Source organism: Urocitellus parryii, chromosome 15, assembly GCF_045843805.1.
Source record: "Urocitellus parryii isolate mUroPar1 chromosome 15, mUroPar1.hap1, whole genome shotgun sequence".
Lineage (NCBI taxonomy): Eukaryota > Metazoa > Chordata > Mammalia > Rodentia > Sciuridae > Urocitellus > Urocitellus parryii.
Window position 1 is genome coordinate 54,261,701 of NC_135545.1, and position 16,731 is coordinate 54,278,431.

The window sequence follows — 16,731 nt, forward strand, 5'->3', positions numbered from 1 at the left end:
GTATATAAACGACAGTCTCTTTCTTTGGGCATCTCTTAATAATAGTTGAAAGAGCTGTTTGAAATCAGATCTTTATAAAGAGAAAAGAGAGATCCATTGTGGGATCACAAGTGATCTCATGACAGACATGAGTGAACGGTGTCCTCATGGTTTTCTGGGGTCCTTCCCTGGGCAAATGTGGCCTTGGGTGCTGATCACTTGTCAGGGCACTTGACTCTGGACTGGTAGTTAGTGGACACTTACTGCTGGCTGCAACTGTTAGAATAAGGTCAAGGGGAGGTGGGGGTCAGGGGTAGAGGGAAGATGCCAGCTGGAGGCTCTGGGAAGAGACCTGGAGAACCGGGGCAAGTGTAGGGTGGGGAGGGCCATACCCAAGTCCTTACTCCAGCTTTCTGGTGGCTGTCCGCCTTTCCCAGCAAGAAAGTTTGGAAGCAGGGTGGGAGGTCAAAGAGAGAAGCCAAAGTAGGCAGCAGATGATAGACAGACACTATTTTAGGCAGATAATAAATAAGTGATATATTGATACATACCTTCTAGGTAATGGACACCTAGAGAGATGGATAGTGTATAAAGCTTCTATTGTTTCCCATTGTTACTATAATAAAACAAATTTCAAAACAGCATATATTTTTATATCACAACTTTCTAGGTCAGAAGTCCAGTTGGCCACCTTGCTCTATGTTTCATAATGGTGACTCAGGCTATGTCTCTTCCTAGACACTCTGGAGATGAATCTCCATCTAAGCTCATCCAAGTTTTTGGCCAAATTGGGTTTCTTATGGTTGTGAACCTGAGGTTCCCGTTTCCCTGCTGCCTGGTCCTTAGGCTGCTGGGAGAGATGACCCCTGATTGCTCTCCTGATGCATCTCTCTTGCTTCCTCTTCTGCTTTTAAGGGCTCTTGTCCTTATTTGGGCCTACACAGATCATTCCGGATAACTCCCCCTTTTAGAGATAGCTGATGAATAATCCTAATTATATTTGCAATTTCCCTTCCCAATACTACCTATTTATATTGGTTTGAATAATGTGAGGGTAGGAATCTAGGGGGACATGTTTAGGATTTTACCTGCCACAGATGGATGGATAGAAGAATGGATGGATGGAGTGATTTATGGAAAGATAGGTGGAAAATTGATAGAGAGTAGTACATGAGATGAATAGTTAGCTAGACAACAGGTAGGTTGGAAGGTAGGTGGTAGATACATAGACAGAAGGGTAGATGGTAGTACCAGGTCAGTTGCCTACCAGGTCATGGTTATGCCATTACCAATGCCTGCACAAGTGGGACTTGAGTAAAGTTCTCATCCAGGAGCGAGTGTGATGAAGTTGTCACCATCTAGCCTGTTAGTTTTCCTTTTTCATGGTTCTATATTTCCGGCTCAGTTAAATGCCCACCACTTACCACCACCTGGACTGGCCTTGTGACTTTGCACAACTGTAGCTAATATGAGAGTCGGGTGGCTTCTTGCAAGTGTTTCGTACTTCATTTCTGTTCATTTTTTCTTAGTGAACTCATACACTTATTGAACAGATACTTTGTGCCAGGTTTGTGAGACACATGGGTGATACTGTGATGAACAGGGTAGACATGGTCCCAGCTCCCCCAGAGCCTGCTGTCTGGTGGGGGTGTCTGAGAAGTAGACGGTGATGCTGACACCAGGTGACAAGTGCAAGGAGAGGGAAGATGGAGCACATCCGAGGACATGTGACCTCACTATGGGGACCTGGGAAAACATTGAGGAGAAAATAAAATCTAATCGAGACCCCCAAAGATAAGAAGGGATCAGTTATGTAAAGGAAGTGTCTGCCTTGAACACCAAAACCTCATCAACTCTAATTCAGTTGCATTGGCTATTTCTGTTCCTAATTGCTCCTGCACAGATCTGTACATACACTGCATATTTAGGATGTGTTGGTACTTTCAAATGCAAATGTGTTCTGCAAAAATGTCTTGTGCTTGTATAACTCAGCAAAAGTTCTCTGGCTGTGCTAGGGCATGGGCTTTGCAGCTTTTGTTTTAATGATTATTTTAGGTGGGACTGTCCAATATCACCAGGCTAGGAGCTGCCTGATGACCCCTCTCCATGTCCAAGAGGGCCTTGTGCTGCCTGCCCTGCTATATTCTCTGAACACTGCTGATAGAGTGATACTCACAGGGGAATACTGAAGCACAGGAGCTCTTGGTTAGCTCTTCTCTGCTTCCTGATGTGGGATCACTCTTGGTGCACAGCTGAAGGAGCCAGGCAAATAGAGTGGCGAGGACTCTGTCCTCTGTCCTTTTCTCTCATCCCTCAAACTCTGGTCTCTGATCACTTTTGGCTACACCACAGGAACCCAGTGGGAGCTCCAGTGGTTTCCAGGGAAAAGTGGACCCTGAGAAAGGAATTGGGCCAGCTGAAAACCATCTTTCTTCCTTAGAGGCTGGGTGGCCAGTGAGGTACCTATGTTCCTGCTACGAACAGTGTACAGGAGCTTGCAAGGCTACTTGCCTGTGTCTGAATACTGAACTCAAGGGAGTGAGATTAAATGATACATAAGAGAGAGGAATGCCACTGTGGTAAGAGCATGAGTTTAGAGTTAGTCTTTGAGTCACAGCTTTGCTTCTGTGTAGCCGTAAGCAAGTTACTTATTCTTTGTAAACCTAAGTTTCCTCATCTGCAAAATGTAGACAATATGGTACCTCCTAGGACTCAAGGAAATAATATGAATCAAGAAGTTATCCTAGGGTATAATAAAAACCTTTTAGTTTAAATTACCAAATGTCCTGCACAGTGGTTCTGATTCTTTAATATGACCTCTCATTCTAAACAAGCACCCATCAGGTCCTTGTTTCATTGATCATAGAGAAATGGGGAACCTCGAGGAATGTAAAACATACACAAGCATTCAGAGGAGTTAATAAAAAATAACAGAAGGACACACTTTAAAGTTTTGATTTTTTGATCTTATGAACCCAAGCTGAAAATTAAAGTGAGATATGGATCTAATATTATTTAATTTGACAATGAATTTTTAAATAGGGAGAAAAGGCCCACGTTTAATTCGACTTTGCAACAGAATTTACAGCATCAAAATCTTCCTGCGTTTCTGTAAAAAATATAAGCATGGATAGATAAGTGTTTATTTCAGTGTCTTCATAAATATGAATTTATATTGGGCAATGAAAGGTTGTTCCAGAGGGTTAACATTTGTTGATTAAACAGTAGAGCTGAGTCCTGCCCTTCAGTATGTCTTGAATTTTAGTTGATTGACACTTTATTAGCAGTCCACTCTCATCAGTCATGTTCAACACTCACAGAATCTAAGATCTTTGGTGCTTTTCATTTCTCCCTGTGTTTTTTTTATTAACAATGAAATATTGATAATTTTATAAGGGAGACATAAAACGTGTCTGTAGAAAATGGTTACAGATGTTGGTGATGAAAAGGTGGCAACTTTTTAGAGAAGAAAAGATGGAGGAACAATTTAGATTTTAGGAGGGCAACCAAGCATATGGACCAACTGGTGTGTCTGGAAAGGAGTTCAAGACGGACTAGAAGAGAGAATGAATGGAGGAATAGCAGGGGGAATCATTAAGAAGCTGCAACTAAGAATGGGAGTCAATTCAGAGGAGGAGGGGACTGGAGAACAAGTCTCCCACTCTTCTGGTAAGATCACACCCTAATAGAGGAGTAAGGTGTGAGTGGCCAAGGATTGCAAAAGAGATAGAAAAGTGTAGAAAAATAGCATCGATTAGTGGAATATCATGCTTATGTTTTCAACTATTATTTATTGAGTATTATGGTGAGCTGGGTACTAGAGACATAGGGGTGAATAAGACAGAGAGAAAGAGAAGACCCAGAGAGAATACTATGTATGACTATACCCAAATATTTGCAGTGTTTCCAAGCAGGCATTGGATCAAAGGATCTGCCTGTCCTATATGTTACCAAACTCCAGAGCTAAGACCAGTAGGTAAAATTTACAGGAAGCAAGATCTTGACTCAAAATAAGCAATGCTTTTAGAGGGAACAAGTCCTTTGCCTGAAGATCTTCAAACAGAGAACAGGTAGCCAGTCACTGGTCATGATTAATAGCTATGGCTCAGCCATTGGCAGGCAAGTTGCAATCGATGAGCTTTTAAGACACCTTATATCTCTGTGAGTGTGTGAATCACTGGGTGTCATCCCATGATGTCACTTGAGAAATTACTGCATAGATTGTCATCCTGCCTCAACTCTTGTCAATGTGCATTTATTTTATTTTAAGGAGCAGGGGACCTAGAAGAAGATACAAGTCTATTTCTTATAAAGTAACTATTTTTCTATTTTTTTATGATTAAGACATTTATTTAAAACAGGCTTTCTAGTAAAAAGGCATATAATCGCTGGTTCTCTTCAGCCCCTGTCATGACAGATTAGCATTAATAATTTAGAGAACAGCAGCATTAAAAGTAATTACAAACTGTCAGAAAGATACAAGAAATATGACACAGCTCAGAGCTTCTTTTCAGACCTCAAATATTATTTGAGGGGAAAAATAATTACATTTTCCTGTTCATTCCCTAATACAAATAACTTAGTATATCTCATAATTCTTGATATTTGCAATTAATTCATTGAAAAACTAATGTGAGTTTGAAAAAAGACCTCTTTGGTCACAAATTTCCACTGTGGAATGATTCCTTAGGGCACTGTCCCAACTGCCTTGTCAAGGATCCTTTTAAATGCATTGACATAGCAATATGAATAAATCAATGAGCATTTAAAATATAAACTGTCCGAACTTTAATTGTACATGCATTTAACTCTTTTCCCTTTTGTCTATCAATTGATTTAGGTATGCATCCCTATAAATTTACCTAAGATATCAAGAACTTAGGAAAGTTCTTTCGAATGAGCCCTCATCCATCCCAAGCCTATTTGTTCTATATGGTGTTTATTCTTAGTAAAATTGATCAAAGCATCAGCAGTCACATCTTAATACCACTGATCAGGTTCCCTTCTTTCTGTGAAACTTTTTGCTTTGTTGCATGAATTGTAACATGAGAAGAAAGAACAGAAATTGATACTTGCCACTTATATACTTATTCTCTTTTATTCCAGAGAAGGCAAAACAATTTCCCTCTATTTTTAAGTTACTCATTTACCATATTTAAAATTTACAGTTCATGGAGTTGAACAGATGTATTAGACCTACATCCTGTGATAGTCATGTCATCTCATAGTTGTTCCATAAAATCAGAAAACGCTTAGCAAAATATTTGTTCACATTGCAGCTGAATGATTTAACCTCAGAACAGATTGTAAGTGGCCAACAGATCCAAACAGACTAGACTAGGAGTGCTACTTGGTGTCTGTGATCTTTCTACCCTCACCATGCCTGGCATCTGGTAACACGTCAGGGCCAGGAGCAGGCAAGGTGCCGTGTGAAAAGCAAGTGCCAGGGAAGAGAAAAGGAAGAATGTCATTGCATTCCCAATCCTGGTGGTCCCCGAAAAGTCACCATTTTATTTGTCATATGCTTTAGGTAGAAGGTCATAAGGGTTAGTCTTTATGCTATCATATAAAGTTCTACTTTGTACTTTTTAATATGTTAAATGATTAGAATCCTAAATTTAATCAATATTGTTCTAAATAAAGAGCTAATCTGACTCATTGGTATTCACCTTAGCATGTGTGTATTCTTGTTCTTTCTCCCCTTTTCTCTGGCTCCTGCCTGATGGCCTATACACTCTGGGGAATTAGTTAGCCTTCATATAGAATGGCTTATAATGATCCTCTGGAAGGAAGTATTTATAATATCCTTCTTATGAAGAACTTTTATTTTGACATAGATGTATGTATTATGAGAAATTATGAGGCAAATGGTATATTAAGTGTTATTCTGCTATTCTAAGTACCTAATATGAAATAGATCTCTAGAAGGAGAGTTTTTTAAAAATATTTTTTAATGTTTGTTATGCAAGTCATTCATACCTTCAAAATTAGGATAAGAAAGCCAGATGATAAGAAACTAAATTTAAAAATCACCATCTAGTGATAATAACTATTATTATTAAGTTGGTGTTTATCTCCCCCAAATTTTTTCAAGAATTTATACCTTAATATAACAAATCACATTATACATGGAGATGCTCTTTGTCCTTTCCACAATGTGTAATGGATGTCTTTCTTTATCAGACCATATGCAGCCATATCACCATTTCTAATGTCTTCAGAGTCATTGGTTGCTTAAGTCAGCATTTTTGCAACTGTGATCAAAAGACCTGACAAGAACAATTAGAAGAGGAAAAGTTTATTTAGGGCTTATATCTGAGATCTCAGTCCATAGATGGCTTCCTCTGTAGCTCTGGGACTTAGGGGAGGCAGAACCTCATGCAGAAGGGTGTGGTAGAGGAAAGCAGCTCAGGACATGGCAATCAGGAAGCAGAGAGACAGAGCTCCATTCACTGGGGACAAAATGCATACACCGAAGGCACACCCCAGTGACCTATCTCCTCCAGCCACACCCTACTTGCCTTTAGTTGCCCCCAGTTAATCCCTGTCAGGGCATTAACTAGCAATGGGTTACAGCTACTATCATCTGATCATCTCACCTTTGCACTTCTTGCATTGTCCACACAGGAACTTTGGGGGACACCTCTTATCTAAACTATAACATTGGGTGACTTAAACCATTATTATCTTAAGTGTGTGCTACTGTTGAAAATTCAGATCATTCCTACTTTGTAACCACTAAAGAATTCTGTGACAGACATCCTTGGAGCTCCCTCCTTGCATTCACCTAAGACTCCGTATCAAAGGGACAAGCTGCCATTTCAGTCAGATGGAAGGTCAAGTCTAGTCTAAATGCTGGGTGGACAGGGACTGACTGAATGACAAAGTGAACCAAAAGGGTGGAGCTGGGAGCAGAGAATCCTCCGGGACCCTTTGCCTTTGCTTGGCACCTCCCTTCTGTTATTTCTCCATTACTGATCCAGGTGTGGATTTCCTCATCCACAATTAGTGGAATTAATGCTATCCTCAAAATGTGCATGTGTATGTCTAAGTGTAGAAATAAAGCTAAAGGGTCTCCACATGTCCCTTCAATGTTGTCCTAAAGTACTCACCGACAGGCTTACCTGGGGGTTGACTCTTTAAGGCAGGTGAGCAAACATTTTATGCAAAAGGCCAGGTGATAGATATGTTAGGCTGAATACATGGCCTCTGCCATAGCTACTCAACTGTGCCACTACCGCGTGAAGTCAGCCACGGGCTAGATGTAGACCAGCAAGTGTGACTGTGTCCCAATACAACTTTATTTACAAAGTCTTCAAACAGAATAGACAAGGCGCACCGAACATAGTTTGCTGACCTCTGACTTAGGGGAATGTGAGTTTGTTTGACTTAGTATTTACTATTAACTGACAAGGTACTAATTGTTTTTATCAGGTAGAGATGCAAAGAATTTATATGTAATAGAAAAATAACCCCAAGGGTTCTGGGTTTATTGCTTTGTAGGATGTAAAGCAGTTCAGAATCTAATTTAACAGTCTTTGTCTCCGCTTCTCATTCTGCTGACTCTCATTGCTGAGTTAAAAAAAGCTTTGAATGGCCCTCATTATTTGTATAAGAATTATGTTTTAAACTTTCTGAAAAATAAGGCTTTGACAGCCTGCACTCCAGAGGCAGGACCCTAGCTAAGGAAGGACTTTGCCAGGAGCAGGCCCTCCTGGTTGGCTCAATCTTGTATTGAGCCTTAGTGACAGGAATATTCTCATTTCTAAACACTTGTGATGGTCCTGCTCACAGACGTGCTGTGGCCGGTGGAATAGTTCCATTAGCAGCCCACTTAGGAAGTGGAATACATTTAGCTAGACTATTTTAAAAAAGTCTTCACACTTTTTTTTCCTTGTTATTATCTCACCCTGAAAACAGAACCAAGCCTGTTAATCATCTCTGGGTTCAGCTGAGAGCCTGGGACTCAAGGGTCATATTGCAGTACCTTCTGCCTCAGGGATTCACCCCGCTACCGTCACTAAGCATCTGCTCAGCAGCTTTTTTTTTGCCCAGAGCTTTGCTATATTTTTCTTTTTAAAAAGCTGCTGTGTGATTACTCACACGGGGTAAGAGTCTCTCCCTTTTCCCTGGATCATCTCATTTGAGCCTCCTGCTGCCACCCCACGGGGCTGGTTAGTATAGTACCACTGGCTAGGGAGGACGAGTCTGAGGACCCAGAAGCAATTGCCTAAGGTCTCCCTGCAGGGCGAACACTTGGTTAAAGCAGATTGTGACACAGTTCTGCCCATCCCCAAACTCAAGCTCTTAGCCCCCAAACAAACTGCCTCCTACCTTCCCATTTCTAGTCTAGTGTGTGGGCTGATCTGCATGAAGACCTCACTTCCTTCCTGGCCTCGACACCTTTGGAAGGTAATGTGATACTCATCCTTTAACAGCAGTGCTGATAGTGATACCCAACACTAATGGGGCCTTTACTAAATGCCAGGTCCCTTATTAACAAGAAGATTATACAATTGATTATCCAAATAGGGATTCCTTTCTCAAAACACATTTATTGGAGCATAATCGACAGAAAATGAACCATACGTGTTCAAAGCATACAATTTGATAAACTTCAATGTATTTTCACCCATGAAGCCATCCCATAACCAAGAAAATGAAATTTCTATCCTCCCTGAAAGTTTCCTCATGATTCTTTATAATTCTTCCTCACCGCCCAGCCCTGTTTCCAGGCAGCCACTGATCTACTTTCTGTCACTGTGGACGAGTTTGTGTTTTATAGAACTTTATATAATTGGAATTGTACAATGTTTACTCTTTTTAAATTTTTGGCTGATTTATTCACTCCATGTTTTGTGTTCCAATAGTTCATTTCATTGTTTAGACATGCCACACTTCATTCACTCATACACGTGTTTATAGGCATTTGAATTGTTCTTGCTCTCTGAATATTACCAATAAAGCTACCAGAAATGTTTGTGTACACATATTTGTATGAACATACACTTTTATCTCTTTGGGGTAAATATCTAGGAGTAGAATGGCAGGTCATAGTGTAGTTATATGTTTATAAGTGCCCAACTTCTCCAAAGTAGTTGTACTATTTAACATTTCTACAAGCAGTATTGTGAGAGTATTTGTTTCTCTGTATCTTCATTAATACTTGGTAAAGTTGGTCTATATGATTTAAACATTATTAATACTTGTGTAGTAGTATTTTAACTTTGCATTTCCCTACTGATTAATGTTGAACATCTTTTCAAGTCCTTATTCACCATCTGTGTATCTTCTTTACTAAAGTGTTCACAAATTCTGCTCATTTTAAAGCAGATTGTTTCTTACTGGTTTTTCTGAGCTCTGTTTTTGGCACGGGGGTGGAACCGGGAGTCTCATGCCTTCTAGGGTTTCACAGAGTTGCCCATGCTGGCCTCTTATCTTTGCCAAGTAGCTAGAATTGCAGGTGTACACCACAAGACCTAGCCAGAGCTCTTTATATAGTAAATCCTGCATCAAGTATGTGATTGCAAGTATTTTATTTTAGTGTATGGCTTTCTTTACATGATTTTAATAGTGCCTTTTGAAGATCAGAGGTTCAAAGTTTTATGAAATTCTGTTTAATTTTTATTTATGGTTTTTGTCTCATCTAATAAATCATGATCATAAAGATTTTATTCTCTAAAAATTTTAAGATATTAGGTTCTTCATTTAGGTCTATGATCCATTGTGGTTAATTTTTGTGTACGGAGTAGATATTGGTTGATATATATGCATGTGTGTGTTTGAATATATATGTATTTGTATGATTATTACAGTATCATTTGTTTAAAAACAAACAAAAAAACAAACTATTCTTTCTCAATCAAATCACTTTGGCTCTTTGTGAAAACCAGGGACCATACCTGTGTGGATGTCTTTCTGGGCTCTATGTCTTTGTTCTGTTCCACTGATAGCTCTGTTGTCCTCCTGACTTGATTACTGTTTACCATGGTCTTACAGACAGCGTTAAGTTCTCCAACTTCCTTTTTGTCTCATGCACAACTATTTTGGCCATTTTAGGTCTTTTGCATTTGTAAATGAATTTTAGAACCAGAGGTAAATTTCTATAAGAAAGTCTGAGATTTTCATTGGGGATGGATAGAATCTATATGTCAACATGAGAAGGTTTTACAACTTGACAAGATTAAGTCTTAGATTCAGGAGCATGGTATGTCTGTCATTTACTTTGATTTTCTTTAATATTTCTCGGCAGTGATTTTGAGTGTTTCATGTACATGCCCTAACATCTTTAGTCAGATATATCTATGAGAATTTTATAATTTTTAAAGCCATGTTATATGGTATTTTAAATTTCAGGTTTGGATTATTCCTTGATAGTATATAGAAGTATAGTTTTTAAATACATCACTCTTGCACCTGGCATCATTACTGAAGTCTTGTATTAGTTCTAGTAAAATTTTGTTGATTCAGTTAGAGCTTTTTTTTTTTTTCCAAAGATGATCATGGCATAGTAAATAAAGACAGCTTTACTTCAGTCTAGATATATTTTATATTTTATTTATTTTTCATGTCTTTTTTTACTGGCTAGAATTCCAAGAGAGTGTTTAATCAAAATGGTGGTAGTAAATATTCTTGACTTATTTCTGAACGTATGGTAAAATATTTATATTTTACTATTAAGAATGGTGTTAACTGTATGATTATATATGGGTTCTAGATTTGCTTGAAGAGTTCTCTTCTAAGTTTGCCTAGTGGCTTTTTGTTTTTCTTTTTCTCATAAAAATAAATGTTGGATTTTATTATATGCTTTTACTGCATCAGTTAAAATGATTCTATAATTTTCCTTTAGTATGTATTAATATCATGAGTGAGTTTGACTGATTAATGCAAACTAACTTCTATGTTCTTGGTCATGAGGTATTTACATATTGTTGGATTCAATTTGCTTGAATTAAGATTCGAGATGTTGCTGTGTGGTTTTCTTTCCTTGGTCATCTCACTTCCTTTCCTTCTCCAGTCTTTCTAGTCACAACTAATAGTCCTAACAGAATAATTTGAAAAGCATTTCCTTTTCTTCAATTCTCTACAGGAATTTGGTATTATTCCATTCAATGTTTGTTAGGGGTTCTCAGTAACATCAGCTGAGCCTAGAATTTTTTTGTGTGTGTGTGGGGGGTGGGGGGGCAGTGTTTAAAAATAATTTAATTTAATTGATTTAAGGCTATGGAAGTAAATTAGCTTTTCTTGAGTAAATTGTCTTTGGAGTCATTTGTCCATTTCATCCAAGTTGTCAAATTTATTGGTACAAAATTGGTTATAATTTTTTTTTACTATTCTTTTGTTACAGGGAAGAGGCCTGCTGCAAGACCTAGGCAGCACGGAGACCCCTCTTCAAACTCCGATTCTTAGAGTCATGCCAGAAAGATTTCAGACATGTTGCTCAGAGCAACAGGTGTGAGCTTAGTAGAAGGGATAGGAAAGGGAGAAGAGGCTGTTTCGAGTGGTCTTCTCAAGGAGGAGAGGAGTGGTGGGCCCCTCCTGACCTCCAGTTTTATTGGATGTCCCAAAGAAGTTTCCAGAGAGTCCCACCCAGGTCCATCTCTTGACTTTTGACTGACAGCAGGATGACCTCAGACTTTTAAATCCCCTCTGAGCACTAACACTCTAGGTCACTTTGGCTCATGCTGACAAGTTCTATTTGCAATCTGTTCTTACAGATTTTAAAGTTAGGGCGGAATTATTTTTTTCTCCCTGAATTCTGGGATCTGGTCTGTATAAGGATCACAAATGTCCCCCTCCTACCTCTGCCTCAGGATAACTTGTGTTCTTTTTATCAGCATTCTGGACCTGCATTTCTCTTGAAAATAACAGATTGCTTGCTGAGGAATGCAACATATCCTGTGAAATTCAGCCAGGCAGCGCTGCTGGTGAATTGCTTTTTAAGAAAGAAAGCATGTGGGGGTCAGCATGGTGGGCCCAATTTATAGGATTATTCTCTTAACTTCAAGTTCCCACAGCTCACATCTGTGTTCCTATCACTTTGACTCTATTTAGAATCATTATCTTATTCCTAATATTGGAAATTTGTGTCTTCTTTTTTTTTTCCTGATCATTGGATACAGGTTTATCAATATTATTGATCTTCTCAAGGAGCCAGTTTGGGCTTTGTTTTTCTCTATTGTTTTCTGCGTCCTAATTCATTGATTTCCATGCTGATATTCGTTATTCCATTTTCTCTGTATATTTTAGGTTTTATTTGCTCTACTTGTTCTAATTAACTTTTTTTCTTTTTGGTATGTGGGGATTGAACCCAGGGGCACTTAACCTCTGAGTCACAGCCCAGTTTTCAAATTTTTTATTGTCTTTTATTTTATTTTGTAAATTTTTGAGACAGGGCCTCACTAAGTTGCTGAGGCTGGCCTTGAACTTGGGATCCTCCTACCTTAGCCTTCTGAGTCACTGGGATTACAGATGTGTACCACTGCACCCAGATTTTTCTCTGCATAGTAGAAGCTGAGACAATTGCTTTGAGAACTCCCTATTTTCTAATATAAGCATTTTAGTGCTATAAATTTCCCCCATAATAGTGTTTTTAGCTGTATCCAACAAATTTTGATAAATTGTGTTTTCATTTCATTCAGTCCAAAATACTTCTAATTTTTATCTTGGTTCCTTTATTGACTCTTGGGTTATTTGAAAATATGTTATTTAGTCTTCAAATATTTGAAGGATTTCCTTTACATTTTTCTATTACTGACTTATAGTTTAATTCCATTTTGGTCATAGAATATGCTTTGTATGGCTTAAATCCTTAAATATTAATAGATAATTGTCTTATGGCCTCTAATATAACTTTTTTGGCAAATTTGAAAAGAACATGTATTCTGTTGTTCAAGAAATGTCAATTAGGTTAAATTGAGTGTTTAAGTCTTAAATATTTTTATTAATTTTATGTTTACACATGCTATAAATTACTAAGAGAAGGATATTGAAATCTTTGACAAAATTCTAGTTTTTCTATTTATTAAGAGTTCTATTGCTTTGGGATTTAGGTATTTTAAAGCTTTGTGTTTAGGTATACAAATACTTAGAGTTGTTTCTTGATTAATTCTTGATTAATTGACCTCTTGATCATTATGAAATGATCATCTTTAACTTTTATAATACTTTTTTCCTCTAAAACATCATTTTATCTGATATTAATAAAATTTCCTCAGCTTGATGTTGATGAATGCTAACACAGTACACATCTTGTCATTCTTTTACTTTAATCTGCATATGTAAATGTGTTCCTTACAGATAGCATAAAATTGGGTATCATTTTTTATAAATATAATCTGACAATTTTGGATTTTTAATTGGAAAATTTAGGCTGTTTACATTTAATGTGATTATTGATATTTTTTTTAAATTTACAGGTAGTATTTGTTTTCTATTCCATTTTGTATTCACTTTATTCATTTTTTTCTTTTACTCTGCCTTCTTTTCAGATGAGTATTCTTGTGATTCTGGTTTTTTCTCCTTTGTTTGTTAGCTATAGTTCTTTGTGGTGATTAGTTGTTGCTTCAGGGTTTATAATTGTTAAGTTTATAATCTTACATCTGGGTCTATTTGTGTGTGTATCTATACACACACACACACACACACACACACACACACACATGCACTTAATTTCTTCCATAAAGCTTTCAATAAGAATGGAAAACAATCATTGTATTTACCCAGTTAGTTACAATTTCTGTTGTGCTTCCTTCCTTTCTTTCAAGCCAGGTTAATATCTGGAATAATCTTTCTTCTGCCCTAAGGAAATTCTTTATTATTTCTTGTATTGAAGGTGTGGTGATAATGAATTTTTTCAGATGTCAAGTCTGTAAAAGTCTTTGTTTCTTTTTGTTTTAAATGATATTTAAAAATCATTGTAAAAGGTTGATAGTTTTTAATACTCCTATATATATATTATTGAGGGTTTTTTTGGAACATGGTTAAATTCCTAGAAAGCAATTTAATTCATGTTAAATTGAAATTTTGTTAGGTGGGACCAGATCCACACTTCATCATGGGCAATGCTTTCCTGTGGCCAAGGAAGACCCTTTGTAGTCATCTCACCAAATTTCCCTCAATGGGGAGGTTTTAAGCCTGGCTGTCCAGAAAGGCTACAAATAGTGGGTATTATTCTCTGCTTTCCTTTCTAAAGGTCTTTCCTAGTGCTAGTCCTGCCTCGCCCAATTTCTCTACCTGTTGCCCCCCACCCCTACCCCAGTGTGCCTCATTCATATTATGATACTCTGATGAGGGTTTAGAAGTTGCTTTTGCTAAAAAGCATGGACTCTTCACCAGAACCTACCGAGGTCCAGTGAGCAGCTCTGGCAGGATAAAAGCTTGACGTCTCTGCCTTCATTTGGTACTTGTCTCCTTTACTCCATTCAACTTTGGGTGGGACTCCCTGCTCAGCTCTGCACATAGCGTGTTGATCACTTAAGTTCACTTAAACTCCCAAGCTTCTTCAAGGCTAATGATAAAAGTAACCCAGATATCTTCAGGATTCAGGAACAGTGAGCCTTGCAAGTGTCACCCATGTTGGGACCGCCCCTTTCAGCAGGAGCAAGCATCTCCTGATGGCCTTTGCAGGGACAGACCTAAGACAGTGATAGACAAGGATCTACTACAGCACAGCGCAGTTGCACTCAGACTTTTCTGTGCGTATTTCTTGCCCACCCCACCTTGTCCCTGACTCTATTTAAACCTGGAGCTCTTGTCTGGGAGACGGGACATGGGATGCTAGTCTCTCTGCTTCCTTGTGTAGCTGTACTGATTACATTCCTTTCCTACGTCACTATTACTTTTTCTGTCTGGATTTCTGGGTGGGTGGCCAGGCTGGTCTGTTGGAACTCCCTGGAGTCATCAGCTGTTCTGGCTAGGACTCTTATTGACAACACCAATTATTTGCATAGTTGTTACCCCCACAGTGGTGAGACCTCCGTGGTGTAGAATGGGCTCCTGAAACCAAGTTCCCCATCTGTCCTCAGTCCCCCAGTGTGGGGGGCAAGGCCATACCAGGCAAACAGACTGCACAAGCAGTCATACAGCCGATTATACATGGGAGGCCCTAGCGCCTCCAGGTTTCCTCTGCCACCCTCTCTGGGGGCTACCACAGTGGTCTCTTCTTTGTTCTCCTATCTCTAGTCAGCCAAGGATATGCCTTTGTTCTCTTATCTCACCTTGTTCAGGACTGTTATCTATGTGGAGACCTAATTTATTTCAGCACCCTCTCACCTCCCCAGGACCTTCACTCCACTTCTTTCTTAGCAAGGTCAGCTCTAGTCCCCTCCCTCAGGAACCTGCCTCTTATCTATCAGCAGGATGCATTTTATTCCACAATACCACAGGACAAGAAATGCCACATTCTCTTAGTTATCTATATCAAGTTTAATCTGAAATAGCAGAAATTCAATCTCTGGCCTTCCCAGAGCTGCTTCTACTACCTGCCTAATGCACCAGGGTCACAGGCACTCAGGATGTCCTTGCAGCATGGCATTTTGAGGGAGGGATCTACCTGTCCAGCTACACAGGTGACCACCATGGGCATGATGTACCAGCCCTGATGTTCACCTGAAGGTAACACCCTGAGGCTTCTAGGTCCAGCCTAGGCATGGCACTGTGGTTCTCAGGGTTCAGTACCAACTGTCCAATTGTCACCCCACACTGAGCACCGCCACTACACAGACCAATCTTTGTGGGACTTCTGAAAGCCTTGATCCTTGTCATCTTGTTGGTTAAATAGCCACCTGTTTCATCTTAGTTCAGGCTGCTGTTACAGAACACTAGACGGTGTGTTTTGAACAAGAAGTGTCTATCTTCACAGTGCTGAGGGCAGGAGGCCAAGCTCAAGGTGCTGACAGGTCAAGTATCTGTGAGGCCACTTCCGGTTTGTATACTGCTGTCATGTGTCCTCACAGGGTAGTAAGCAGGGACAGGAAAAGCAAGTTCTCTGGATTCCTCCAAGGGCACTAATCCCATTGGCGAGATCCCACCCTCCCCAGACCCCACCTCCTGATCCTCTCATTAAGGGGGAGGATTTTAACATGAAGTTCCTGGAGATTCAAGTTTCCAGTCCACAGCAATTGCTTGTGAAAATCCAAACAGTTTTCACTTCTCCCTGTTAAGGATAATCCACCATGAGATCCCTCAGAGAGCCAAGGCTTTTGAAAACAATTGCTAACTAGGAAGAATATTATCTTCTCTGTATGGCAAATTTGCTTTTGACTCTGGCCCAGAGAACACACCTAGGTGACATCACCCTAAGACCTAGCTGCAGTCTTGAGCCTGGGAACAGAACACATTCATACATGAATCCTGTGTTTTTTGACACTTAGTAGCTGAGTGACCCTGGACCAATGTTCTCCTAATCTGTAAACTGGGGAATCATAAAAGCATCTGCCTTCTGACTTCTTAGGGTTGTTTAAGGATTAAATGAGTTAATAGAGTGAAAACTGCTTAGGATAGTGCTGTACAAGTGTTAGCTATTGCCATGATTAGCTAATTGTGCTGTGGGTGATGTTTTCTCTGTCAGCTATTGTCATTATGAGCTAATTGTGCTGTGTTTTCTACACAGTGAGACGTGTCATGTGAAGCTTCTGAAGTCAGCACTTTGGGTGAACCTTTTGCGGCTAGAACTACCTCTGAATTCCCTTGGAGACTTGCTGTCATATTTCTTGATAAGTCAACCCAGCCGGTTTTCCTGCCAGCATTAAA